The sequence below is a fragment of the Gadus chalcogrammus genome, chromosome 23 (assembly GCF_026213295.1).
Source record: "Gadus chalcogrammus isolate NIFS_2021 chromosome 23, NIFS_Gcha_1.0, whole genome shotgun sequence".
Taxonomy (NCBI): domain Eukaryota; kingdom Metazoa; phylum Chordata; class Actinopteri; order Gadiformes; family Gadidae; genus Gadus; species Gadus chalcogrammus.
In genome coordinates, this window is record NC_079434.1 from 16,728,133 (window position 1) to 16,742,151 (window position 14,019).

At 44.8% G+C, this 14,019-nt stretch overlaps 1 protein-coding gene across 5 annotated transcripts in view; it reads right to left on the reverse strand.

Moving 5' to 3' along the window:
- LOC130377082 (microtubule-associated protein 4) overlaps positions 1-6,052 on the reverse strand; it is a 70,322-nt gene extending 64,270 nt beyond the window's left edge. For all 5 annotated transcript variants that reach the window (XM_056584041.1, XM_056584042.1, XM_056584043.1 and 2 more), the window contains exon 1: positions 5,978-6,052. The gene's annotated coding sequence lies outside the window, so the exon portion shown is untranslated. The remainder of the gene's footprint in view (positions 1-5,977) is intronic.
- Between the last annotated feature and the right edge of the window lie 7,967 nt (positions 6,053-14,019).

Here is a 14,019-nt window from a genome sequence, read left to right on the forward strand (position 1 = left end):
ATTTCTTGGTCTGCACAGCCGGAGACTGTACATGCATTAAAGATCAACACTCTGAAGTTTGAGTTGTGATTTTAGGTTCCAAACCAGATTAGTCCTCGCAGTAGATCAAATTCCTTCTCTTCATCACAGATATGCATTAAGCGATACCACCAGTACAAGTAATTTAGTTATGTGTTGTTATGATCATACTATACAAGAACTATGATAGCAATAGGCATCACCATCACCAGCCTACATGCATAAAAGAAAAAAAACAGTCCTGACTTGAGTTTAGTTTGTGATTTTAGGTTCCAAACCATCTTATTCCTCGCTGTACATCAATCCCCCTCTGCCTGCCCCTTGGGCGCTGGTGAAGGGGGGAGTCAGACCTCTCTCTGGGCCCTGGTGAAGGGGGGAGTCAGACCTCTCTCTGGGCCCTGGTGAAGGGGGGAGTCAGACCTCTCGCTGGGCCCTGGTGAAGGTGGGGGTCAGACCTCTCTCTGGGCCCTGGTGAAGGGGGAGTCAGACCTCTCTCTGGGCCCTGGTGAAGGGGTGAGTCAGACCTCTCTCTGGGCCCTGGTGAAGGGGGGAGTCAGACCTCTCTCTGGGCCCTGGTGAAGGGGTGAGTCAGACCTCTCTCTGGGCCCTGGTGAAGGGGTGAGTCAGACCTCTCTCTGGGCCCTGGTGAAGGGGTGAGTCAGACCTCTCTCTGGGCCCTGGTGAAGGGGGGAGTCAGACCTCTCTCTGGGCCCTGGTGAAGGGGTGAGTCAGACCTCTCTCTGGGCCCTGGTGAAGGGGTGAGTCAGGCGTCTCTCTGGGTCCCCGGCGTCAGGCCCCCTGACGGATCCTGTATCCACTTGATTTATTGAACCCACGACGGGTAGATGCATTATTCATGGTGTCCGGACATCCACCCATAACACAGTAATCGCTTGTCGTCTGACCGGCCTGACCTCTGACCCCTGACCCCTGGTTAAAATGACCCCCAGGAAAATGAAAACTTTTTAGAAGGCATGGATTTATGATATTTAAGACAAAGACAAGATCCTAAAGGATTTGGCTGGTTTGCTCCAACTCCCCAGGTTAATGCCGCTTGCCCACTGCATCCGTACGTCTACGGACGACGGAAGGTGTGTCTGACGGATGGGGGAGTGGTATTTCCCGACGGAGCCACGATCGGATTGGCTGACGGATCCGTTGCAGCCTGAAAGGTTAAAATTGTCACAACTTCTGAATGCAAGACACGGAGCCGACGGAACGGACGGACCCACAATGCATTTCGGGATCGCCCCATGCAAAGTCAACGAGATCCGTCAACGGACGGATGCAGTGGGCAAGGGTTATAACTGTTGACATCGTTGATGCAGGGATGTAAATCAGCCATGAAATGGGTTGAGCCGCAGACATCCATTCTATTCCAAACGAGTTCCAAATGTTCGCGCCTCATTCACACAATCCAAATCTAGTGATTTGTTTGTTTGTTGGCCTCATCGACCAACTATCTAACCAGGGCAGTTTGTACGCAACAACCATAAAGTTCTGGAAGCTTCTAAACCCTGGTCTGGAATAAAGTGGATGTCAATAACTAACAAACCGCCTACTTCAGGAACGCGTGTCCACCGAGAGACAATTCAATGCTCATGTACATACAGACTGACAATACAGCGATCCAGCAAAATCCTTTAACAAGTCTGTGCAATGTAGCGCGACTGACAGGGAAACCCAACCCAAAGCAGCGTTCCAACTCGATGCAGCCTCAGGATGAGTTCCTGGATCCAGAAGCTGGTCGGCTGATGAATTTAAAGCTGGTTCAGCATTCGAGCTCCAACCCACCTCGGCCCAGGGCCATTCCTGCTCATGTCTGCTGCCTATGCTTTCACTGCCTTTAATCAACACCACTTAATGCCTGAGCTGGGCTATAACTCACCAGCAGACTCCTAGCCCATCCAAACAAGGCTGATGCTGATGTTCAGAAACGGTCCAGATGTGTCCATCTTGTAGAAAGGTCCATGGCTGTTTTTCCAAATTGAAGGAAGCATGCTCAACGGCTGCCCTTATAAGGATGCTACTTCATAGAACGCCGACAAGCACTGTTCCAATGTTGAGAACACTAAACATTGGAACAGTGTCGAGTCCTTTTTTTTTTTTGAGTATTCAGAGATTTTTTAATGGATGCATCGATGGATCCTCAACGAGCCAAAATACCCACAATCCTTTACGTTCACACGCTGCACGGGATTTTTAAAAATTGCGTGTAGAAAGCAATACACACAAGTGAAGTTAGTTGAACGTTTCACAAATATTTTGTGCCGTATTGCTTTTTATAGCTTAATCATGTAAATGCAAAAAGTTAACCTGTGCGATTTCTTTCCAACGTTTTTGAAACGTAACGATAGGCTATATTTTGCATGGATTGATTCGGTTTAATATTTAAGTAGGTGGTGTTAAAACAAACTACTGTCACCAATAGCAATTTCAACAATTCAAATATTTAACACTGGAGCAATATTTAAAAAGCGGAAGCGGAAGCGCTTCCACACTAGCAAGTCGTTCCAAACTCTGAACGCTACAAACACTAGGCAGCACTCTAGCCTCATCTCAATAGGATGCGACTAGCGAGGAAGTGTTATAGCAAGGCTGCAGCCTTCACTTTGGGAAACAGCATTTCTCCTTCTCGCCCAGTATGGAGAGTATGGAGAGTTCCTCCAAAAAGATTAAATCTAATCTCTGATCGAGGAAGTCCTGTCCCAGGATATAGATATGTTTAACACTGGATTGCCTTGGACAATCCAATATTCTATCGTTCTTTCTCTAAAAGAACAATGGCAAAATGAGTCCTTCTGGAATTGAACTTGAACCGAGCCTAACTCTTTGGCCAATGTAAAGAGAGGACTGGAGAGGCGGAGCCACTGGGCTGAAGGAGCCTCTGGGCTGACGTCCACTGGCTGTCCTTGACGTTCCACCATCATCCGTGAGTTAAGGGCCATCTCCTGTAATTCCACACCCACCTCCCTCCCCATCGCTCTCCATTTGTTCTCTACCCAAAGTCTCCCCTCGTCTGGGCCTCCGTCTGTCTGTCCTCCCTGGACCACCTGTCCTCAGTAACCCGCCTCCTCAGTCTTCTCATCAGGATGTCTTCATTAATCCCTTGCTCTGAGACTCATTTAGAATTGGAAATGTTGACCAATTCATTGTTGCCTGATAAGCATCAGTTTGAGGGATATTGAACTCAATATGACTAAATTGTCTGTGATTAGTCAGCCCATGATAGCTTGAGGCAAACGTCTTCACTTCATTAATGAGGTTTGTTTTGTTTTACTCGATCCCTGTTGAACAGCGATTACCATTCAGTTAGACTGGGTGTTAGAATAGGTGCTGCAGCTAAGATTAGTGAGCGGAAAGGAGCAGAAGAGGGATGGATTCTGAAATAAACAGCTCCACCCCCTCCTCCATCCCGATGAAGATGAAGCTGTGTGACTGACTGGGAATGACATGTAAACCGAATCCCCAAACCGATCAGGTAAAGAGATGCCCTGATTGGTCAGAAATCAGCAAGGAAAAAATCCACTAGAATCTTTTTAGATTCAAGATAAAACGCATTGGACTCACCACCAGCTGAAGGATGGCTCTGGAGTTTATAACAGATTATTCTCAGATTATGGTGGTAAAAAGATGAGGAAAAAAACTCATCTGCTCATTTCTATTTACGTCAAAGTATGTTTGCATCTGCCCGAAAACTAATTCCAACAGGCATCACTAGGCTTAAACAACACTTTTAGGTTTGCAGCAATTCATTTTTCGTTAGCAATGTTTATTCTCCAAACCATCTAACTAAACCCACCGTCTCCCAGGTCCGAGGTTACATTCATAGTATATAGTTCCTTCCATATATCAATAAAAGCATCAGGAATCTCTGCCTATCATCACAAACCTTTGTTTTATCGGAATGGGGCTGAATCGTTTGCCGAACAGCAGACAATCACCCGCATACAATCACGATCAAGGGAATCGCCTAATTTGAATTAGCAGATTGTGCAGAAAGGTGAGGAATGACTGACTGGCTGACTAACTTTATACCTCCCGCCTGAACTGATCAAGTTGGTGTGATCATACAGCTGAAGTAAATAAAACCCATCAATGATTGGATCTTTATGCTGGAGAGATATCATCCAACAGAGCAGATCGCACAATAACAACTCCTCAGTATTGATGCCGTCAAGGTAATCATATTATTATTATTGTGACAGATTCCCTTTTTTCTTTTCAAGTGTGAACTTCAGAACTCCCTTCTGCGTAGTTTCTCCTGCGGCAGCCCAGGGGAAATGAATGAACAGCGAGTAAAATTCAAAGACTCAGATTACAGAGCCTTCCAACATCCCTGTTCTGCGTTGATTGGAGTCATGCATGAAACATTTCACCCTAGACATTCTGCATCAACGTCTCGTTCTGTTTCTAAGGCCCCCCACGTTGAGCCCAAAGTATGGCGTATTTATAATATTTCTCACATGATAAATACGATTTGCAATAGTTTGGCCGGTCTCCTGTCATCTCATCAACACTACATTTTGTAGGCACTGAAATCAGTTTTGGTCTGCTGGAAGGGGGAAGTGGTTGACTTTCTCATTCCTGAATCCCACATGAAGGTACTGGCTGGGCTAAACCAGATCTCATGAGCAGATACACTCTTACGACTGACCAAACTTTAGGGCTGTGATTTGATTGGTTCAGTACTGAATTATTCAGGGAGCCAAGCTAGGAGCCACCTCTGAGTCGCAGACCAGTAATCTGGAGGGGCGGGCGAGGGGTTTCAGAGTGATCTGACGAGAGAGCGAGAGAGAGATAATAACCCTCTCAGCTTCAGGTTCCTCTTTCCATTTCAAGCATCATTTACAGATATTTACAGATGAAATATGGCCGTCCAAAAAAGATTACCCGTCAATAACAATATAGCTTCACAATACCGAACCATCAATAATTAAATCGATGGAGCCACAGGCAAGGAGTGCCTGTCATGTCAATATAAAGTTTGGCGCATATATATTTCAACATAATGCCCCATTTCTTGCTAGTGGATAAGAAAACACATTGATTCAACCTCACATACAGTACGGCTCTGTTATACATTCATGTTTCATCACAATAGTATGACAAATGTATTTTCCTGTTACACGTATAACTTATTTAGTCATCATTGTGTGAGGGTTAAATACATCCAAACAGAGACATGATGGAGACCTTTCTCTTCATCCCAGATATGAACCAGGAGATGCCACCAGGACAATTCATAGCTCTTTATTTTTAACGATCACACATTAATATTAACCAGAACTATGGGAGCAACATCCATCACCATCACCAAAGGCCACAGAGGTCTACCTGCCCACAGCTCACCTCACAGTGAATAATTGACCCAGCATATCTTTATTGCCCCGGCCAAGTGACTCTAGTAAACGCCCTCAAAGTCAACCAAACCAGGCGGACCAGGGCTCTGTGTGACTCTGGGGCAGGACCACCGTGCGTCCGAGATGGGAGCGATACGGAGACAATCAAGTTTGCTTGCAGAACTTTGCGACTGCTACTACGTTGTGACGCCTTCGCCGCCCCGCGCAAAGCAACACCGAGCCGCCGCCCCGCGCAAAGCAGCGCAAAGCAACACCAAGCCGCCGCCCCGCCGCCCCTCTAGCCGGGCGGTGAAAAGCCGCACCAAGCCAACACCCCGCCGCTCCACCTCCAGGCGGGCGGTGCAAAGCCACACCGAGCAGCCACACCGAGCAACCCCGCCGCCGACCCGCCGAGTCCAGACGGGCGGCGCAGATCCGCACGGCGCCGCCCTGCGCGCCGCCCAACGCGGCGTGCTGAGATCACTCATCCAAAATCACCGACACTTCACTGTCTCAAAGTACCCCCAAAACACTGAGGAATGCGGCACAAACTGCGACCCACGTACGTCCCCGGGCCTTGTGGGGCAACCGGGACGTTTTATTCAAGGTTGACTCACCGTTAGTCGACTGTTTTAGACAGTTTGTCGGGAGTCTCCACGCGTCGCTGTCACCACACTGATCCGCCCACCGTACTTCAGTGACCGCGGCGCGCGGCTCCACCCACGCGCCATATGTTCCAACCAGAGCGCTCGCGACGGGACGGACGTTGGCCTTGTCCAACCGTAACGGAGTTTCTATCTGAGTGACGGGGTCTCTTGCCCAATCAACGCTCCCCGATTGAAAATAGGCCCCGCCCCTAGCAGCTGCAGCATGTTCCATCAGAGCCACCGTCGTCACGGCTACAGGTTTGACGGACAGGCCGCCCACCCAATGACGAGGTCCGGCACCTTTTACGGGACGACGCGCGTCCAATGGCCGGAGGGAACGGACCCAGGCCTGGACCCGGACCTGGACTCGGGCCTGGACCCGGGCCTGTACCCGGGCCTGGACCCCGGCCTGGACCCGGACCTGTACCCGGGCCTGGACCCGGACCCGGACCTCAACTTACAGGAATTTCCCCTGTCATAGGGATGAGGGAACGGGCTTTTCGAAAGGAAAACCGACAAAGGATACTCATTTATATATTTATAATATATATTATATATTATAAATATAAAATAGCTCATGTCCCGAACACCCTGTTCATTTTTAATTTGTTACCCGCATACTTTAGATGCATTCCATTGGCATTTGTTTCGACAGCGTAACCTTGTACTTATTCTTTATATATATATATATATATATATATATATATATATATATTGTACAACTGTTTATCCTCATCTCTTCAGAATTCAGCATTTCATAGTAAAAAAAACGGTCACATAAAGCACAGGATTTCAATTCATCGTGCGGTTGTTTTCTGAGTGAACATTGCCATCTGGTGGCCGGACTGAAGCTGCAGTGACGCAATTGAGGAGCGGCGGTCGTACTGCTCCCCCCGCCTTTTAATAGTCATAGAAAATAGAAGACGCACTAATCTCCCATGAAAGGAGCTGTGTCTTATTATCCAGTGTAGGGATAATATATTTTGTTGATTAGGGGTCACTGAAAATATTCATATAAAGTAGAAGCACCAAAATGAAATCAAACGAGGTGTGTCTTAAGGCGCGTTCACGGTCCTGGTGATAACGAGACGCCTCGTCAGTGATGACACTCACACTTACGCATGTTCCGTGACAGCGACCGTTCATGTGCACAAATCACAAATCTATTCACAGCAGGTTTTTTATATCCGATAAAAACTATTAAGAACTAAACAGATCATTGGTGTAGTCCTAATATATGGTTAGGCGTTAGTGGGTCCCTTGACATGGCAGCTATTGCTAAAAACTGCAATTATTATTTATTCAAATATTTATGCAAAATTAAGTAAACATTAGCGATCAAAACAGGTTAACTAGGTGAGACCAATCTAGTGAAATCGTTGTTTTATATTTTCTTAATAATATGAGCAATCAGCACGATGCTTATTAAAATAACAATGGTATTGTGTCATTCAAACAGTAATTGATTGAGTGTCCCTAACTTAAGGGTTTCAGTTTGGGGCCGTGGTACAGCGGGAGGCGGGAGCGCTCGGAGGAGATGCCCGCCCACCACTGACGACACTGGGGGGACGGGGTCCGACAGAGCCGCTGGATCCAGAGTGAATATCCAACTAAAACCAACTTCCCGCTGTATTAAACCTACAAAATTGTGGCACATATGTGATTTAATATGCAACATCATCAATCTTACATGTTGCGACCAAGACCATTCATCATAGCTTTGTTCCTTGTTCTGAAATGTATTCAGCAAACAACATCACAATAAAGCCAAACTCCCAGATATTGCTTTCAAAGAGGTTTATTGAAATAAATATTTGGAAATGATATAAAGGTAAAATTCATTATTAGACAATGGGAATCCACACACCCATATATTGCTTTCAAAGAGGTTTATTTAAATAAATATTTGGAAATTCTCTAAAGTTCAAATTGATAATGCCAATAGACAGTCAATCCCTCCTCCTTCTTCAACATTGTGATGAGTGATGCATCATCTTCTTCTAAACCTCACTGGCCTGGCCTGCTCAACTCTTCATCACAGCTGGGATGATGTGATGTTGAGCTGGGAAACCTGCTCACCCCTCCATCACAGTTGATGATGGGGTAAGGAGGTGGGGAACACTCTACCACAAGGGTGCAGTAATCAACCATTCATCATTATTTGTTACTGCAGTAATATGCGTTAACTAACAATCAGCTAACAATTAACTGATAGTTATTGCAGTAAAATGCATTCCACTTTGTTCACAGTAAACTAATGGCCTTATACAATTTTACTAATGGTGTTCATGTTAACCCAGGCATGACTTTATACATTATTTAATAGGGTTAAGGTAAACCCTACAACTAACTACCCAAGGGGTTAGCCCTAACCCAATTAAATAATGTATCAATTAATGCCTTAGTTAACATGAACACCATTAGCTTAGTTAAATAAAAAAGTATATATTAACACAATTAGTAAAGGATTACTAGAGCATTAGTTTACTGTTCAATAACTGTTAGTTAATGCTTATTACTCAATGTTAATTCATGGTTAATTACTGTACTCTTAAAGTTTTAGCCACAGGGATATCGCTGTATATTGAAATAAATGCTTTGTCACTGTCATGACTTCAGTCCTATAATTAACTTAATAAGCTCCACCTTTTCCAGCCCTTGGGGTACCCATTTCTGATTTAGGCCTATTAAGGTAAATTAAGAACCGTTTGATTAATCCTCATCTGAAAAGACAGAGTTTACACACGTCCTTCAATCCCAAAATAAAGAAAATAACAAACATAGGTTTGGTGGGTAAGTGTAAATCAGTTTTTTTTTCAACACCCATTATGTGCTTCAGGCAACATATTATTAACACAGCAGATTTTTAAAATAGGCCAGATGTTGTCATCCCAACCCACACTCCCAGATGTTTGGAGAATGGCACAGCGGGCAGTGAGTGGACCCCATACTACCTGGGCATTAGACGAAGAAAAGGGATCGCACATATGTCAAATGCTCTCGTATCTAGGTACCAAGCAAAGCCTACACAGCCTAAATCAGCCCCTACCAAAATAAATGGATTCAAGCGCTCCTACACAGTATATCTTCCAGGACTGTGACACATGCATCACTCTGGTACAGAGCTGAGCCACACAATGAACAGAGAGAATCCACTAGCATCTAGGATTCATTGTTTCCGCCATTATTCACCGTCTCGCTCTTCCATAACCCGGAAGTACTATATAAGTTATGTTCATAGGCCTCTTCCGTCACTCGGAAGTGTTCAGTGTTTTACTCTACAGTTTGCAAGCATACAGCGACAAGAAAGAGTGCTGCTTCGTGCGTCTCGCTCTGATGGAGTCAGTGCAGCATGCAGTAAAAAGGTTCATATTAAGTCATGTTTTTCATCACCGTCGCTCTCCTTTCATACCAATCGTTATTTATTACCAATATAATTATTGACATTAATGTTTTTTTTAAGAAATTCAAACAGACTTTATTAAGTGAAATGTTTGTCATCGCTAAAGTATTCTGCATCTCAAAGCATGCCAAGGAAAGGTATTTCTTCTGTACTGCATAGTGCTGGCTATATGGGTGCCGCAGGATTACCTCTACATTAGTAGACGTGGTTGTTTTTTTCATTATGTACAAACAAAGGGAGGACAGAGCGAATCCAGTGTGGTGTAAACAGTAGCAAACCCCATCCAGGTGCTTCAGATATCTACAAATACAGATCCAGGGTGAGTCATAGAAAGGGGGACAGAGCTGAAAAGAGCTCAGGGGAATGGAAGAGCTACTAATATGAGAGGCCGTGTGTGTGTGTGTGTGTGTGGCCATGTTTATGCATGTGTGAACGCTTGTGTGTGCTTCTATATCACAGAAAAATTAAATCATTGACCAGTGAGTGTGCGTGTGTGCGTACACAAACACACACACACACACACACACAAATGCCCTTATAACTAAGTGCATGCGGTCACTGAAATAGAGAATCCTAGTGGTAAGCCATCGCATTGAACGAACCCCACTCCCAAACGGATGCAGATCTGCATTTCCCTCCCAGCGCTACGATGCAGGATGCATTACATTACAGAGGCCTGGCTGCTGGAGTCTGAGACACACCAGGGCCACTCAGACCACGCGCTAGAACTGAGGTCAGGGTTCTGGACGTCGAAGACGCGTGAAGTCAGGCCACTGGGGGACGACTACTAAACTCTGGAGCAGAACACAAGTTCTCACTTCAGTGTTCCACTCACCCTACAGAAAATAGGTTCCATGCGCGTTTTTTTGGATGTTTCGAAACAGTAAAATCATACTAAGTTAAGATTTGTACCCAGACAATGTGGTATTGTGAAATTATCATTAATCATTGCAGTAGCGAACATGTCTTATAACAGTGGAAGGCCTTCCTAAGATGCCCTGCACACTCCACTAATGGTATCGGTTTTGGATTGGTGCAGCGAAACGGAAGCATGGGTTGACGTGAACAGGACGAGCAGCGCCGAGTGGAACTCTGCAGCACGAAGGCTTTCAGAGGCTCCGTCAGAACTTCACCTGAGTCAAGAATGAGCCCGATGACTCAAGCCAGCTCAGCCTAGCCTTGTAGGGCCTTACTCCTTAAGAAGGGTTTCAAGTGAGATGGATTCTACATAATGACCAGGACCTCAGGCACAGAGGGGGGGGGGGGGGGCAATATTGAACTTGGGCTAGTGGCAATCGGTAGTCTCATTTTTGGAAATAATTACCTGCCACTGATGTGTGGGGCTGCCATGTTGTGGATGGAACAGTCCTCACATCGTTTAGCGTTCCAGGGCGGGGTTGGACCTTTCATAATTAGTTGAGAATCATTAATGTGTGCATTTCAATACTTTTCATTGAATTGTCATGTTCAAATTGAAGTAGGCACAGCAGTAGTACTAGGCTTGATTTGTTGTCATTCAGGATTGTGACGTAGAATCTCAATCTATCCTTTCGCTTGAGGGTGACCTTAATCTGTCCCTGTTTCCTGCCCATAAGTCTCCGTTGGTAGGATGACTTAAAAAGACCAGATGCTCTGAGAATTAAGAGAAGCCACATTAGGTGGGAACCTTACAGGAAGCTGTTTTTGTAGGTGATACTATCAACCTTGTTCAACTAATGCCAAATTAAACAGATGCCAAAAACAGCAGTGAACTAAGGTCGATATATAAAGGGCAAAACCTCGAGCCACATCATACAAACGTGAGTCAAGAGTCTGCATTGGCCACCCAGCTGTCGTAACTTCTTCCTTCAACTTCACATCCCAAATGAGCTGTACATGACTTGAAGTGATATTCTCCTTCGTGATTTGACATTGCACTATTTGTAAAGAGTTCTCCTGCTTTGGTTCAACACGCAAACGCACCTTTACAGAGCATTAAGAACAGTGTTAGAAAGTTATTGCGACATTGAGTGTGAGGGTGAATTTATGTGCATTTAGTGCCTCATTAACTCCTTACTCACATCTCACACGATCGCAGTGGGTCTGGGGAAGCTAACAACTCAGAAATCCTGAGGCAGACTTTCCATTGGCTGAGAGTTTCTAGACCGCCCACCTCTGCAAACAGAACTTCTGGTCAGAATGTTTCTGTAACGTTGGAGAGAAAACTCCGGAAAACGTTTGTGCTTGAATTCCAATCACGTTGGTGAGATCCCAGTTAGTAGGTCTTCTCGTTATTGGAGCATATCAACGACGGGTGGTGATTCTTACTGACCGCGTACCGACCGAAGATGACCCATAGTGGTAGATTCAAAACTCACCAAGCTTTCATCATGATGAAGATGCTTTGAAAGGATGACGGCTTTACAGATGTACATCTTCAGGAAAGAATTCAACACACAAAAACACTGGGAGGAAAAACAAAGTAACACACAAAGCCTTCACACACTCCACCCTCCAGCGGTGAAGAGCGGAGGGCACGTCCACAAACAGAGCAACAAGTCACATAAATAAATAAATAGACAGCTGAGGCCCGCAAGCAGCAGCAGATACAAACAGTGTTTACAGACACAAATAGGATTTCATAGAGATAATTAGTGAGTAGGTTGATTTGTGATGTTATTATTCGGTCATATTAACCTGTTTCTGCTTACTTCCAGTTTTCTTTACTGTTCAATCGCCAGTGTGTGTTTACCTGTTGGACTTTTTTCCACAACAGAAAGCAGTCCTCGATACAATTCAGAAAATATATACTTTGTCGGGATATTATAATTATTTTTTTAATTTCCCCACCATTCGAAGGGATCCCTATCTATCTAACATGCTATTATTAAACTATAGTGTCTTATGTATTGTTGAAGGAGATTTTGGGCGGAAAATAATCCATTTGTGCTTCGTCTAAATGTGGACTTCTATGTACAATCGATTATGAACAGCGAAAGTGAAGGCATCAGGTTATCTTGTTTCTCTTGTTGGGGTATTTCTTCCAAATGTAAAAAAGCAGGAACAGGTCAGAAGTGGTGCCGTGGCTAACAGAGCTACTTTGCTAATCTTAGATGGCTCTTATCCTATTAATTTCTGTATTTTACAAAGGGCAGAAATTCCAAAAATGGAGACCAAGAAAGGAGACCAAGAAAGGCCTGCATCCATGAGGCAGTTCACCTCAGAGGTCATGGCTTCCCTCGTCTCGTTTGTTCCGCTAGTCTTCTATCTCTAGGAAAACAAATGCCAGAGATATATTTATAGGCTTGTGTCACAAGCAATAAACAGTTTACAAACTGAGGTATGGAAATTTGACCACATGAAATCAATTGTAATTCAGCAGGGATGTTAGGGGTACTGTACTTCAATACAGAACTCCAAGGAATCGAACGGGGCTCCTGAATACCAAACCCAGGTTTGTGTTGTTGTCCGTGAACTGCTTTCAACATAGTTTCTGATTTAAGAGTTTGTCTCGCCAGCTGGGATGAGCGTCTGTGTCTTGTTACCCAAGACCCTGTGTCAAACTCATATCCATTCCTAGAGAGTATATGTTTTCAAATGAGATCTTGCTACAAGTTATCCCCCTCTCTTCTCCTCTCTCCAGCTCCCCAGGACTAACTATTGCTTTGAGTTCCTTTCACTGGACGGTTCAAGCTGAAAGCATAAAGAAATCTCTCGCCAACATACAGACATTAGGAAGTCAAAAACATTCATCCCAAAACCAAAAGATGTGTTACACATAAAACATACACTTGTCAGCAGTAAGTACGGTTTTTCCCTGCCAATGCAAATGAAGATATGATCAGAGCGAGGGAACACACACAAACCCACACACACACACACACACACACACAGATGTGCAGAAACAGTTGTAAAACCAAACAGCAAAACTAAGGATCTTTCCCTCTTGAGAGCAGATCAAGGTCGCTGACCCCCTCTCAGTTTAGAAGCATCTTTCTCCAGTGTTTGCAAGTCGTACGGTACAAACGGGGACACTGGTTCCGTCTTTGTAAGCTGGCAAACTGGTAATATATGATTAATTTATACATGATGAAATCACTCCGGGTTGGGTCTGAAAATAAGATTAAGGACCAATGAAATCTGAGGTAGCAAATTGAACTAGAGTAAAAAATAAGAATGATCGTACAACCGTTATAATGGATGAATGAAACTCTCAAGATCCAAGCAGGCCAATAAATATTCATAACAACCACAGACAAACGGCAATCTCTGCATTGGTGCTAACGTTGTACATTATTAGGTGGAGAACATTTGCTGCGAGAAATAATGGTTCCGGTGCTCAGGTCTAAGATTGAAATGATTAGTTTGCCAGTTTACGAGTTGATGACTAAAAGTTCACTCAGAGTGAGCTGATGAGCTCATGGTTACGATTGGCCGTCTGATCTGTTCTTCAGGAAACGTCCTCATCTTCAGCCTCCAGTACCGACCTAACCCTAACCCTAACCGCCCGAGATGGGTGGGGCCATACATTGTGGGTGGGGCCATACTGGATGGGCGGGGCCATATGGGATAGGCGGGGCCATACGAGATGGGCGGGGCTATATGGGGTGGGCGGAGCGATGAGCATTCT